This window comes from Typopeltis vanoorti, chromosome 13, assembly GCF_054136105.1.
Source record: "Typopeltis vanoorti isolate ZY-2024b chromosome 13, IOZ_Tvanoo_1.0, whole genome shotgun sequence".
In the NCBI taxonomy this organism is placed as follows: Eukaryota; Metazoa; Arthropoda; class Arachnida; order Uropygi; family Thelyphonidae; genus Typopeltis; species Typopeltis vanoorti.
In genome coordinates this window covers 41,080,557-41,094,696 of record NC_143561.1, presented here as the reverse complement: position 1 = coordinate 41,094,696, position 14,140 = coordinate 41,080,557, and the positions used below count along the sequence as shown (strand labels likewise).

Sequence of the window (14,140 nt, the reverse complement as noted above, 5' to 3'; positions counted from 1 at the left end):
CATCAACCTTTCAATATCAATTTCAATTTGGGGAAGTAAAAAAAAGTCTGCTGGTGTGAGGTCAGGCAAGTAAGCAGGCTGCAGAATGACTATTGTTTCATGTTTCGCTAAAAATTGATGGATTAGTAATGATGTGTGTGTGCATGCATTATCATGATGAAGCATCCATTAGTTTCCCTCCAAGCATCAGGGTTTTTTTTTTGATATTTATTATGAAGATGTTGCATTACTTCAAGATAATACTCCTTGTTCAATGTCTTGCCTTATAGAAGAAATTCATGGTGAATAATGCTCTCAGCATCGAGAAAAAAAACTGTCATCATCACTTTGACGTTTTACTGCATTTGTCTCACTTTTTTGACACCCACTGTGATATTGGCTTTTGTTTCAATATCATAGCCATAAACCCACGTCTCATCCACAGTAATGATTTATTTTAAAACGTTTTTTTTTCATAAGCTTGACCAAAAAGCCCTTGGCTCACATCAACTCAAATTTGTTTTTGATTGTCAGTAAAAAGGTGGCACAAATTTGGCTGCGGCACAATGCATGCCTAAATTTTGTACAAGAATTTCATGACAGACAGTTTTTGAAATTTGTACTTTTTCAGCTACCTCACAAACAGTTAAATGGTGGTTAGAATGGATGACTTCACAAATGTTTGCAACATTTTCAGCAATTTTTTGATGTTGACGGCCATCCGAACAGGGATCATTGTCGACTGAAGTTCAGCCATCTTTGAAACGTTTTTCCCACTTGTACATTTGAGTCTGGCCTAAGGCCTCATTCCCAAATGTTGTTTTTAACATTTCATGTGTCCGTGAAAGATTTTCCAATTTCACATAAAACTTGAAAACAAAAAACTGAAAAACAAACACGAATTTGTTGATCATGAAAATTGCTCATTTTAAACAACAAAAAAATCACCAGAAGCATCTAACATATGTTGACACAGACGTAGTACAATAACTAAGCAAAATATCATGTTGCAGTTTTTGATAGGCTATTTCCCAGTGTTGCTGCTAGGTTGCAGCATATGAAGCATGCATCTAGTAGTGCTTGTTGGCACAATAATTCTAAAGTCTTGGAATTTCTCAGACAAACTTTGTACAAACAAAACTTTTGTCCAACCATGGGCAGTCTTCACTTGGGCCAGTTTTAGCTAGTCTTTATATGGAAACATTTGAAAGAAAGGTCCTAGAAGAATACCATAAGACAAAATTATGGAAAAGGTATGTTGATGATATATTAGTTTGGCGCTGTGGACTACTTTCACTTTTGAATTTCCATGAGTACTTTAGTAGCTAACATCTTAACATAAAATTTACCTACAAGTTAGAATCTAATGGTTCACTCCCATTTAATGAATCTTTGAATAACCAAGGAATCTGTTAAATTAAAAGCCTCTATATTTCAAAAACTTACACATACTAACAGATATCTACATGCCGCTTCCTGTCATTACAGCCCTCAAAAACACTAGGAATAAGAGCCTACTGTCTCATTACTAACAAGGATGAACTAACTAAAGAATTCCAATTTTTAAAAAACCCTTTTCTACAAAATGTCAGCAATGAATGCATGGGCTCAAGACTGCTTAGACAACATTCGATTTGAGATACTTCTAATGTCAAGGAGAGCAGAGGCTTTATTGCTCTCTCATATATTAGCTCTATTTCCATAGAACTTGCAAAAATACTTAACATAAAATAAAAACAATATTCACTCTCTGTATCAGGATACAATCATCACTCCAATCCACAAAACCTCAACATGTCCAGCTAAATTATCCAACTGTTTGCTGACCATAGTGCAAATGCAGGTTATCATATTATGAACAGACAGAAAAATCTGACAAACAACACATTGATGAACACATCAGAGATATTAAATACCAAATAAAAATAAGTGAGGCCTCAGCTTTGTCTTCACGTGCACTCTCTTCAGCTGTCTCACAAGATGCTTCTCTGCAGTGAGACATCAAGTGTTATGCAATAAGTCTGAACTGTTACACTGCTGCCGTAATATAACTGAGAGAAGAATTTGGGAAACATTAGAAATACATCAGATTCAAAACCCTTAAATATAAAGCCAGCTTGTCAGAATACATTCTAGCTATAGCTAGCCAAATGCATAATTAGAAATATTTTTTAAAATCATCAGATTCTTATATAATTACATGGTGGTTGTCATTTTTATTCATCTTTACTGTTTGTCTATTAGTTTTCATTTTTATACCTGAAGAAATCCTATGATTAGGATGAAACGTGCTTTTAATTGAACTAGTTGTTAATATCTTTTTCCAGTTATCTGTCATATAAACTCATATATACACACTGCTTGGAAAGATGTCAACAGACTTCTTTCCAAGCAGTGTGTGGGGAAAGAAGTCAACAGAGGTACATCGTGCCTTGTAACAAGTCATGTGTTTGTAGCCAGTATAAATTGGAGGAATATTATGCTCCCAAATCAGTGCAACTGTGTTTGGGTGAAATGGCTGTGAGAAGAGAATTGATGGAGTTTGAAAGAGGCATGGAGATAGGATTCCATGTTGAAGAACTATCTGTTCGACAAATTGGGCCGTCTCAGGTCAACAATCAGTGATACCATACTGAGGTGGAAGCTCAGAGAGTCAACTGCAAGCGTTGCCTGCAGTGGACCACCCACCACATTCACCAAACGTAATTGTAGGGTGTTACAAAGGATAATATGTAAAAACTGCCATTTGTAAGCCAACATGTTGAATGTGGAGTTTTGACTAAAACATGAATCTGCACAAAAACATTCAAAACCAAAGCTCACAACGTCGATTTCCATGATAGGACTGCAATATGCAAGCCCCACATTACCTGAACCAACATGCAGCATTGTCTTTTAGTGGTGCAAAGAGCATGCACAGTGGGACTTGGAAGCTTGGAAAGCTGTTTTTGTGGTGCCACAAACATTGAACTCCAAGAGATATCTGGACACAGTGCTTCCTACTTTGTGGTGTTTCTATGGAACTGACTATTGTATCTTTCAGAAAGACAATGCACCATATCATAAGGCTGCTGCTGTAACTGTGTGGTTTGTGGACATGAATGTCACCACACCTTGACTGGCCTCCACAGAGCCCTGATCTCAACCCTGTTGAACATCTGTAGGATGAATTGGAGTTTTGGGTGAAATCAAGAGACATCCACCCCCCACAACAGTCTAGGACCTCGTTACATGCCTACAGGAAGAATGGTCCAAAATTCTTATTGATCGCTATTGTACGCTTGTGGAAAGTATGCTCCCGTAAGATTGCTGCAGTCATCGCAGTGATAAGAGGTCCTACATCTTATTAAGGTGGGTGCTGTGGCTATTTGTTCCTCACACTATGGTGTTTGTTGACTTCTTTCCATTGTCAGTGTAAAATCCAGTATAATGGATAATATGGCAGATCTGCAGCAAAAAGGAGAGAAGAATATCAGAATGATATAGTTATCAACCAATACAATTAAAGTAGATTAGCAGACCATGTGCTCAATACCCTTACATAATTTTACATGAAAAATACTATTACTTTAAAAACTAAGATTAAAAAGTGATAGATTATTCTTAGAATCTGCTTATGCTTTGCAGTATACTTCTGAGCTAACCAAGTATGGTTGTATCTGGGAGGCTGTAACTGACTACTTTTGACTTCTCTCATAAGGAATAGTTGAAATAATTAAACGCTTTTGATGTGTTCGTATTCAAATCACTTTTTTTTGCCCATGTTATCTTTATCCTTGACAGTGCTATTTTCTTATTTATCATCACCTACTCTAATCTAAACAAGAAAGACTACATACAGATCCCTGACATTTGGTGTATTTTCTCTGTCACATTGGGTAATCGTCACCATCCAGAGATAAAGCTAAAATCATCGACACACACACACACACACACACTCTCTCTCTCTCTCTCTCTCACACACACACACACACACACACACGCAAGCAAACAGCAAAGCTATGCCAAGCTTATCTTTGTTTTGTAAGTTTCTTAGTGTGTAGCATATTCCTCTGATATTTCTGTAGAATATTAGTAAAAACTATTTTTTTGTTATCAAATGAGATTGTTAAATCCTGCTTACAAAAAATAAAGAATTAAAATTTATTAAATTATCATTATTTACTATTAGCACATTCCTTGTCAGAAGAATTTCACGTGTCACTAATCTTACTTTGTTTTATTCTGTATGTAGTGTAGTAACAGTTTATTGCCTATATCAGTGGTGTTCAACCTTTTTTACTACACGAGCTACTTTTCTATAAAAAGTTATTCGGCAATCTACTCTCTTATATAGATCACGTTCCCCCAACCTGATATGTGATTACGCACAAATAAACAACTAAAAAATATACACAACTAAAAACTTTATTTGTGTATTTAAAAATTTATTTATCACTTTTAATTATTTTAATACAACAAAAAAAAACAAATATAATAGAATAAAATATTTATTTCTCTATTTTGGAAAACCAAAGTTAGAAAAAACAACAGATTGATTACAAACTCACAAGTTACAGGAAATGCTGGTTGATTTAAAAAAAAAAAAAAAAAGTTAATATGAAATTTGGCATTGTTTGGACCTCACAATATTTTCATAATTCAAGTTGATATGAAGAAGTGGCCAATAGCAGACAATCATCCAAATGATCATTTGTAATTTGGTTTCTTAATTGATTTTTTATGACATTCATATTTGAAAAAGTGGATTCTGACATACCGATGTGCATACTTCCAAATGACTTCATTGTTTATTGATTTTAAATGTAAACTATTCTGAATGTTTATTATCTCAAGTTCTACTTCAGCTTGGTTTATATCAAACATCCCACTAATTTTATTTGAAACTTCTGTGATGTTCAAGTTTTCTTGAAATGGATTATTGATAAAAGATACAATCATTTCAGTTTTATTAAAATCCTTAAATCTTGAATTTATTTCTTCCTCAACTAATTCTATTTCACGAATTAATTCTTTTAAATCATAGCGAAGCATTTTTTGATTTTGTTCAAAATTGTTAATAAATATGGGAGATGTCTAAATTCGCAGTCCTTTATATTTTTCTTTAATAAAAGTAAGTATTGTTGGAAAGTTTTTATTGAACTTAACATGTCAATTAAATATTTATCTCTTCCTCGTAACTCTAAATTTAAATTGCTTATTTTCGTACAGAAATCTACTAAAAATGATAAGTGTAACAATCATATTTTATCACTCAATTGTGGATAAATATCTCCTTTTTCATAAAGAAAAAATTTTATATCGTTAATTAATACAAGAAATCTTTCTAAAAATTGACTTCTGCTGAGCCAGTGAACATTATTGTACAACAGAAGTTCCCTATCATCATCATCTGCCTGTAATTTAAATAACCACCATTGCAGGGCTTTTCTTCGAACAGAATTTACAATTTTAAATGTAATATCCAAAACATCTTTTGTGTTTAATCTTTTACTACACAGTACTTGTTGGTGAATAATACAGTGGTACATTAAAAAATCTGGATATTTGTCATCGTTTTTACATAATGAAATGAAGCCTGATTTATTACCTATCATTGCAGGAGCACCATCAGTAGTAATAGACACAAGTTTAAAAAGCGGAAGTTTGTGTTGTTTCACAAATTCATCAAATGCTGAAAAAATGTCTTCTCCCCTAGCCCTTCCCAATAATGGTATAATTTTCAAAAGTTCTTCTTTACTTGAATAATCTTGAAATACCGTGCAAATAAATACCATTAACTGAGCAATATCAGTGAAGTCGTTTGATTCATCAAATTGTAATGAAAACGCAACACACTGGTGAATGTCTGACATTAACTGAGTATTCAGATCGGCACTTAAAATTTCAACTCTTCTCATAACCATTGTTCTGGAAAGTTGTAAATCTTTAATATTCGAAATGATTTCATTTTTATTTTTAAAATCAGAAAATAAAGATTCTGCTGCTGCAAGAAACGATTCTTTTATTAACTCTCTATCAGTAAAAGGCTTTTTTGCTTTTGCTAATAAATGACACACTTTCAAAGATGCAATAGTGACTGATATTGGTTTATTTATTACTTTCGAATGCCTTTAAATTTATAATTTTTGATTTACGTATTTCGGAATTTTGGGGAAAATCTTCATCATATTTTGCATGTAGCGATCGAAAATGTCTCTCAATATTACCTTTTTTTGGAATTGCTACAGATGAATTACAAATCAAACAACACTTTCCATTTACCATTGTAAAAAAAAAAAAAAAAATCCATTTCCCATGCCTTGTGAAAATGATACATCTTCGATTTCTTTGATACACTCATGATTATCCTGAAATTAAACGAAACGCATATGATGTGCTTTTGTTAATGTCTACTTTTGCTATCCAATATTTACTGCAACATTGTAAACTTTTATTATTATTTATTATTTAACTTTGTATACTTGTAATTTCTATTAATTACTTGTGATGTCTTTTACTCTATACTTTATTCTCTGTTATTCTAATTTGCTCTGCGCGCTTTCTCTCTCTCTCCCAGAATCTTATTATGTGCTATGTTTATCTACCTTTCGCATTACGAGTCTTATGCCTAAAATATTACAAAATTTATTTAAAATGAGACTACACCGCTAATATCTTTGATTAGCAAAAAGAACTCAAATATACAGCTGGTAGATTTCTCTCTCTCTCTTTCTCTAACACAAATTCCTACATTAAAACTTTCACAAACAGTCGTGGTCTATTCTTTTTCTTAATTTCACTCTTTGGCCAACTCACTTAGATTCCCGCTCAACAAGTCCGATTTATTTTAGAAACAGTGCAGTTGTAAATAAACAAACAGGCATCACTCTTTTAACAAGAAAGTCAAATGACAATTATTTACATTGCTATGAAATATACACAATTTTAACGTTAGGGAGATTGCTTTCTCTATCCATCTATAAAAACTAGCAAAAATGAGAATCTTCTTTCTTCAACATTAAATACTTTCTTTAACACATAAGGTTACCTACTCTCAGTTTACAAATTTTTACTTATTAATCTCTAAGAGCTTACTCCTAAAGAGGTTACCTAAATCTGTGTTAAGTTATCTTTACACATTTGATATCAACTTCTAACATGCCAATTGATTCTCTTATGGACATTTCTTAACACTATTAAATATATATCTTAAAAGTCTTTCTTGTATCAACTATAACAGGAATTATATAAAAGTTTTGAACTTACAATGACTCTGTATCTCACATTCAGTCAAAAGTCTTTCACTAAAAGTTCTATGGCAATTCTTTAGTCTCAAATCTTCTTCAGGAAATTTTGGCTTGGCTGCATCTCATTGGGAACATAGCGGGCTGTGGGCTCATTCAGCTCCACCAAAAGGTTACTCTCCCTCGGCGAAAAGAAAAACTTGCGAGCGAAGGTGCTTCGGGAAATTTGCCTTGCCTTTTCTCCTCTGCTTGGGCTCACCGAAAATGCCTGGACGACTGCCTTCTTTTTCTGCCATTTCGACAGCTAGAACTGCTGTTAACTGGATCCCTCTCTGGACTGAACTCTTTTCTCCGGCAATTGGAACTCTTCCTTTCGGCAATTTGAAACCTTGTCTGCGGCCTAGAGGTAGTCTCTCTCTAGTGACATCTCGAACCAAGAAGCTCCTTTCTGGAAGCATGAAATTTCTCTCTCAAGCAACGTGGATCCGGGCAGTCTCTCTCTGACGACAACTCTGGACCGGGCGGCCTCCTCTCTGACAGCAATTCTGGAAACGAGACCCCTTCTGCTTGCTTCAGTCCCTTTTTATTAGGCCTCCTCTGAGACCTCGCATGAAGTTTGGCACACCCCCCCCCCAAAAAGAATCTGTATGAGTCTTTCGTCTTAAGTTTCAAGTTCGGCACGCCTTTGGTTCTCCTCCGCTTTCTTTTGATTGTAAGTTGCCGGCCATTGGAAAGTTGTTTGAACTCTTTCTGACTGACTTCGGAGATGTTTACACTTAGAGCCTGCAAGCCTTTTTCATACATACAAGTTTCGATAACAATCTTTCTAATGCCGCCATGTACAGTTTCGACGACAAAAACATTGCCTTTGTTTTTAACACTCTAACATATTCTTATTAAAGCAGCATATACAGTTAGCTTCAAAAGAGTTATTTTCAAAAACATCTAATACAAACTATACCGAGACAAACAAAGTTTATTTTTTTACAATATTCACATGGGACTTAACCTAAGTAAAAAATCGATGTAATGTGCTTTGGAATATTTAATATTTAAGCTACAATCGAGTTTTAACACTTTGCTTATAACTGTATTCACTCAGCTCGCTGTTTGACTTCCACTGATCCAAATTAATTCATTTACACTGACTTATAAGAAAATTACTGATTTCACAATTTTAACGAAAAATAAATAAACAATAGCAATACACTTAAAGCGAATTAAAAATAATACAAAATAATGATAAATAAAATATTATGTTTTCAGTTTTAATTAAATTTGTAAGTAAGGAATACACAAGAAATCAACCAAAAATTGCTCCGCGATCGACGGGTTGAACACCCCTGGCCTATATCAATAAATAAAAACATGACAAATGCAATAGTATATTGAAAGAAATGCGAATCTGAAATTTCATTTTAATATCAGAAATGAAATGCATATCAGCCACGTTTTTTTCTATAACTTAGTAATTAAGAATTTTTATTTTATATAAAATATAGAACTTAGTGCTTTAAACAAGAAAATTTAGGAAGTCCACAAAGTTTATTCCAGTTTTGCATATGATTTATTTAAAAATGAATGCAGATGATACTGTAAAAATTTGATGTAGCTTAATAATGCCAGAAAGCTTTACATCAATTTTTACAGAAGTCAAGCCCTGTAAGGATGTTATAAAAATAACCTGTATATCTGTATATAGTTAAAACAGTTTGTTAATGTAAATAACCCCATAGGGATTGTATGTACTTACTGCCCTAAAAAGGAAAATTCTTGATTGTATTACACAAAGGCAATACCTTGCCACCAGAAAACTATGTTAGCTCCTTATAAGGATATGTGAAAGTTGTTTGTGAGTTCCAATTGTAAAACACTCAAGGTCAGACGGACCGACAAACTTCAGATGCACTTTCACTGCACGAACAAATAGGATTAAAGGAGTGTAGTAGAAGATCAAAGAAAGGGTCAGTGTCAAGGAAAGAACAAGGGATCGCACAGAAATATTTGGGGTCCCATATCTTCGTGCAGGGATCCGAAAGAAGGTGAATAAAAAGCGTTAGCCGGAAGATCGAGTATCGGTTATCCATAGGTCGTCATCAGTATCCCAGCTGTTGTCCATCAGATGTAAGCCATCGAGGACCCGAACTTCAGGAGAAGTCATGCCAGTGGTCTGAAAGAAAGATGACAGGAGCCAGTCTGCCAGGCAAAGCATTTGATCTGATGACAAACCTTTGGTGGGAACTATCGTCCGAACAGAGGAATATTCGAGCAAGAAAGAATTGCTCCATTAGTTTAATGTGCACGCAAGTACTCTTCAAGCCGAAAATCTTCACCCGAGTGCCGGAAGGACAGCGTCCCAGCAGAAGCCATCAGTAAATCTATCTTCGGCGTAAGAAGGGAGAGAAAACCTGATATGGGAGAAAAAGGTCAGTATTCCACTCTGAAGCCAGGGAATGAGAATACGCAGTGGGTTCGATTTCTTTCTTCAATTTTGTGAATTATAGGGGAACTTTATTAGAGGACTGTGAAGATTAAACTGCTGAATTTGAGCAAAGTTAATAGTTGGATCTAAAATTTTTAATAAGTAATAGAAGATTATGTGTGTGTAACAGTTTGTTAATGATGCATTTTGCGTAGAGTATTATCTTAGTCTTAGAAAGATCGAACTTTTATGTGTAATGATATTCTTGTGTGTATAACAGTTTGTTAATAGTATAATTGTGTAGAATAGAAACTTGATATTGGAAAGGAGTGGAAAGGAGTGGAGATTCCCTATCATAAATTGAAAGGGAATCTTAACATAATTGTGCATTTAGAGTTAAACTAAGCATTTTTTTCTTTGATGAAATAATAGTGTAAATTGTTTTATGGTAAATAAATGCGTTGTTTAAATGTTAATAGAGTGTCGTCTGATATTTAATTTTTCAATGCACTGTTCCGAAAAATATTAGAGCCTATTAGCGGGAAACCAGGAGAAAGGATAGTAAAGGATAGATAGCAGGCCATGACTGCAGATATTAATTAATCAGGGGTAATTTGAATATAAAGGGAAGACTACTGGGCGCACTTACCATTTCTTATTACTAGAAAATGGACATCAGTGGCGCAGCTTATCAAATAAATTTTCTGGTTTTCGAGGAATAAGAAGGCAAGTACGGAAGGCAGTAGCTTAAAGAGATATTAAAGAGATAAATAGAGACATAAGGAAAATTTGTGAATTAAGATCAGGCAACTGATCAGAAAAGAGTATACATATAGTGTAAAAGAAAATTTTTTTAACCATGAATGTGAACAATGTTGATTTGGGAGTTACTAGTACTGATAAAATGGGGGATAGAGAATTCTTCAGAACGGTGAATCCTCACCTCTTAATCCCTCAATTCTCTGGAGAGGACCACGATTATGTGTTGTCCTTCTAAAAGTTTGTAGAGGAGCTAAGGAACATCAAAAACTGGTCGGACTTCCAGCTTCTGATAATATTAAGGACAAACTGATTGGCATGGCTAAAAACCTTTTGTTTTTCCTCTCCTATACTGAGAGACACTTTGGAATACAATAGGTTTAAGGATATCCTAATGTCTTAGTTTTCCAAGATTATTAGCGTGGGTCCGAACTTGTGGAGGCTACAGAAATGCAAGTAGGAAAGTAAAGAGACTATCACAGACTTTTACAATAGGCTGCTCATCTTAGCAAATAGCCGTAGTGTGCCAAATGAGGAAAAGAGCCATTTTGATTGGGCAGTCTTTAACCAATTCAGGCTAGGAGTGAGAGAAGAAAGGTTAGGCAATCTACATCCATCATCTAGTGCCAGTCAAGTACACAGCATTACAGAGTGTCGGAACCAAGGAGTGAGATTAAGAAAGAGAAGAATCTAGCTAAACCTAAAGAAAATAAACAAACAGAAGGCAGAAAAGGAGGAAGATAAGATCAAAGAAATAAACAAAGTAGACCAAAACATACTGACAACCTCTTATTCCTTTAACAGAGAAGAACTACAAACCTTTATCAAAAGAGAGGTAGAAAAGCTACAGCAGCCCTTCATGAAGAAACTTAACTCCATTCTCGATCAGTTAGGGGAACTTAAAGCAAAACCCTCATTGGAGAGTTTAGGCTCTGAACGAATGCACAGTGAAAAGGAAAATAGGAGAGAAGCACCCCAGTGCTACAGATGCGGAAAATTTGGGCACATTGCCAGATACTGCTCTCACAGCAGAGAGAACTACGACAAAAATAGAAGATTTGAGGCCAATATGGTAATGACTCACCACCATCCCACACGGATGATTAAGAATGGCCAAGAAGCGTTAGAAGTCAGCAGGAAAGCTCCACGACAGTAATAAGGGGAAAAATAAGAGGGGTAAAATACAGAGTTTTGCTAGACACTGGTTCCCAAGTTTCAGTGATAACCAGATCTCTATTCAGGAAGTTGCAATCCCGAGTATCTGACGGTATCATTAAACTTAAACCACCTGTCATGTTAAAGGGAATAACAGACCCCACCGTCTATGCCTCGATGAAATTAAAAGTGAACATGTGGTTGCCAGACTTTAATTTAAATGCTTCACTGGAGGTATTAATTCTCCTGGAATCCTCTCTTACTACAGCAAAGGTAGTACTTGGGACTAACTTTCTTAAGAAACACAAGTTCTCATGTGATTATTCAAAGGGAGAGATTTCTTTATCGGAATACAACCAGGGTGCCCAGATGAGAGGTAGTCAGGGGCATTACGCTGGCGAAAGTATTAACGAGGTCAACACAGAAAACGACCATTCCCAGCTAAAAAAAAAAGGGGGGGGGGCTAAGGAAAATAAAACTGTGGATCAGAAGGATGAGGAAAATTCATTGCCTGACTCCCCAGCTATTAGAGATAATGAATAGGTAAAAGGGGAAGGGCCCTTAAACATCTCGAGTGTCAAGGTGGTGGCAGATGAAAAGAAGGGTACAGAGGCCACAATGAAAAATATAAGAAATGTAATAGAGGTAAATGTTACAGAGATATGCAAGAGTGGAAGCCACTGCCCAGGCACCGGAAGAACTGAAAGGAGAACAAGGTATCATGAAAGGAAGAAATGCCCGAGAGATAATATTAAGTCACAGTGTCAGTCGCGTCAAAAAGAGTCCACAGGTCAGGCTGATGGCATAGTATAGTCCGACCCAGAGAATATATGACCCATGACACAGAAACACAGTATTTAAAAACTTTCGTCCAATTTCATGGTTTAAAATTTTTTCATGAACGGGTGGGATTTTGTAAAAATTTGATGTAGCATTAATAATGCCGGAAAGCTTTACATCAATTTTTACAGAAGTCAAGCCTTGTAAGGATGTTATAAAAATAACCTGTATATCTTTTTTAAATAACGAAACCTGTGGTGCGATCATAATTAAAAGAAACACGGTATTAACCACAGTGAAAATTATTTAATTGTAAATATTTCATCCTAAAGTAGCCTAGGACATCATCAGTACAGTAGTTTAAAACAATAATAGGAATAACATACAGTTAGGGCACATGATTACAATAGAATCTCATTAAACATGCATAATTAAGTAAAAAAAAAACTAATAATAATTTAACACAATTTTGTATGACAGTTTCCCATACTTTAGGAATAGTAAGAATGTCGTTGCGGTTTAAGTGTGATCTGTGTAGTAGGGCTTCAGAACTTTTTTTGTATAAACGTTTATGTTTATATAAAGATTTATGTAAAACTTTAGACTTTTCCCAATGGATCCTATGGTTTGGATTTTCAATTCCGTGCTGAGAGAGGCCAGATTTCTGCTGTTTAAAAAGACGAATGTGGTCTTGATGTTCTGAGATGCGTTTCTGAACAGACCTACCTGTCTGTCCAAAGTAAGACAATTTGCATGAGCATGGAATCTCATAAACGCCAGGCAACATCAAAGGTGAGAGTTTGTCCTTAGGGGAAGGTAACAAGTTGTAAATTTGGTTGATAGGTTTGTAAGTAGTGGCAAAATTGTATTTCTTCATAATTTTAGAAAGACGTTCGGAGATGCCTTTGACGTAAGGTATGGGAATCCTATGGACTTCTTCCTGCCTGGTTTGATGTGTGGAGAAGTGACTGATGATTTTTTGAGTTGTTTTAGGATTATATCCATTTAGGCTGGCTGTATTTTTGATTACTTCTAATTCCTGGTTTAAAGATTCTTCAGAGGAGCAGAATTTGTGTGCTCTGGAAACTAGTGATTTAATAATGCCAGATTTCTGAGATGGATGATGAGTGGAAGAATTGTGAATGTAACGACCTGAGAATGTAGGCTTGCGAAAGACAGAAGTGGCGATGGAACCATCTTCTTTTCTTTGGATGTGTAAATCCAAAAAAGAGATACCCTGTGGAGATTCTTTTTCTAACGTAAAGTTGATATGATGATGAAGAAGGCTAATTTTATCTAGAAACAGTTGTAATTCATGTTCGGGATGATCCCAAACTGCAAATACATCGTCTACATATCTTAACCAAATTTTTGGTTTTGGTTCAAAAGTGAATATTTTTTCCTCAAGGTGTTCTAGAAACAAGTTGAAAGTTTATTTTTCACTAGGTTAGACTATAATAAATTTAGTTTAATCCTTTATCCCAGTGAGAGCAAACAAAGTTTGCGCCTGAAAATATCTTCAGGACTGATTATAGTGTCGTACTATCTTACCTGGGTAAGTAGTACAACACCAGGCAACTTGTAGCAAAGGTGGAGCAAGCTACCAACACTCCTATCCCAGTATCTCCCATAATGCAAAACACATCTCCTTGTCGATATGTATTCTGTTATGCATAGAAGCTGTAGCAAGGTCATCTTTACCTATAGGAGTTGCCAAAAGGTTTGCCACCGTTTTTTTATTAAATTACTCTGGATTTAGAGAAGGATATATATCTTTCTCTAAATCCAGAGTAATTTAATTACTCTAACTGGGATAAAG

General features: G+C 35.1%; 1 protein-coding gene across 1 annotated transcript in view; it reads left to right on the top strand.

Moving 5' to 3' along the window:
- Usp16-45 (ubiquitin specific protease 16/45) overlaps positions 1-14,140 on the top strand; it is a 279,308-nt gene that overhangs the window by 208,276 nt on the left and 56,892 nt on the right. The gene's annotated exons all lie outside the window — the stretch shown is intronic.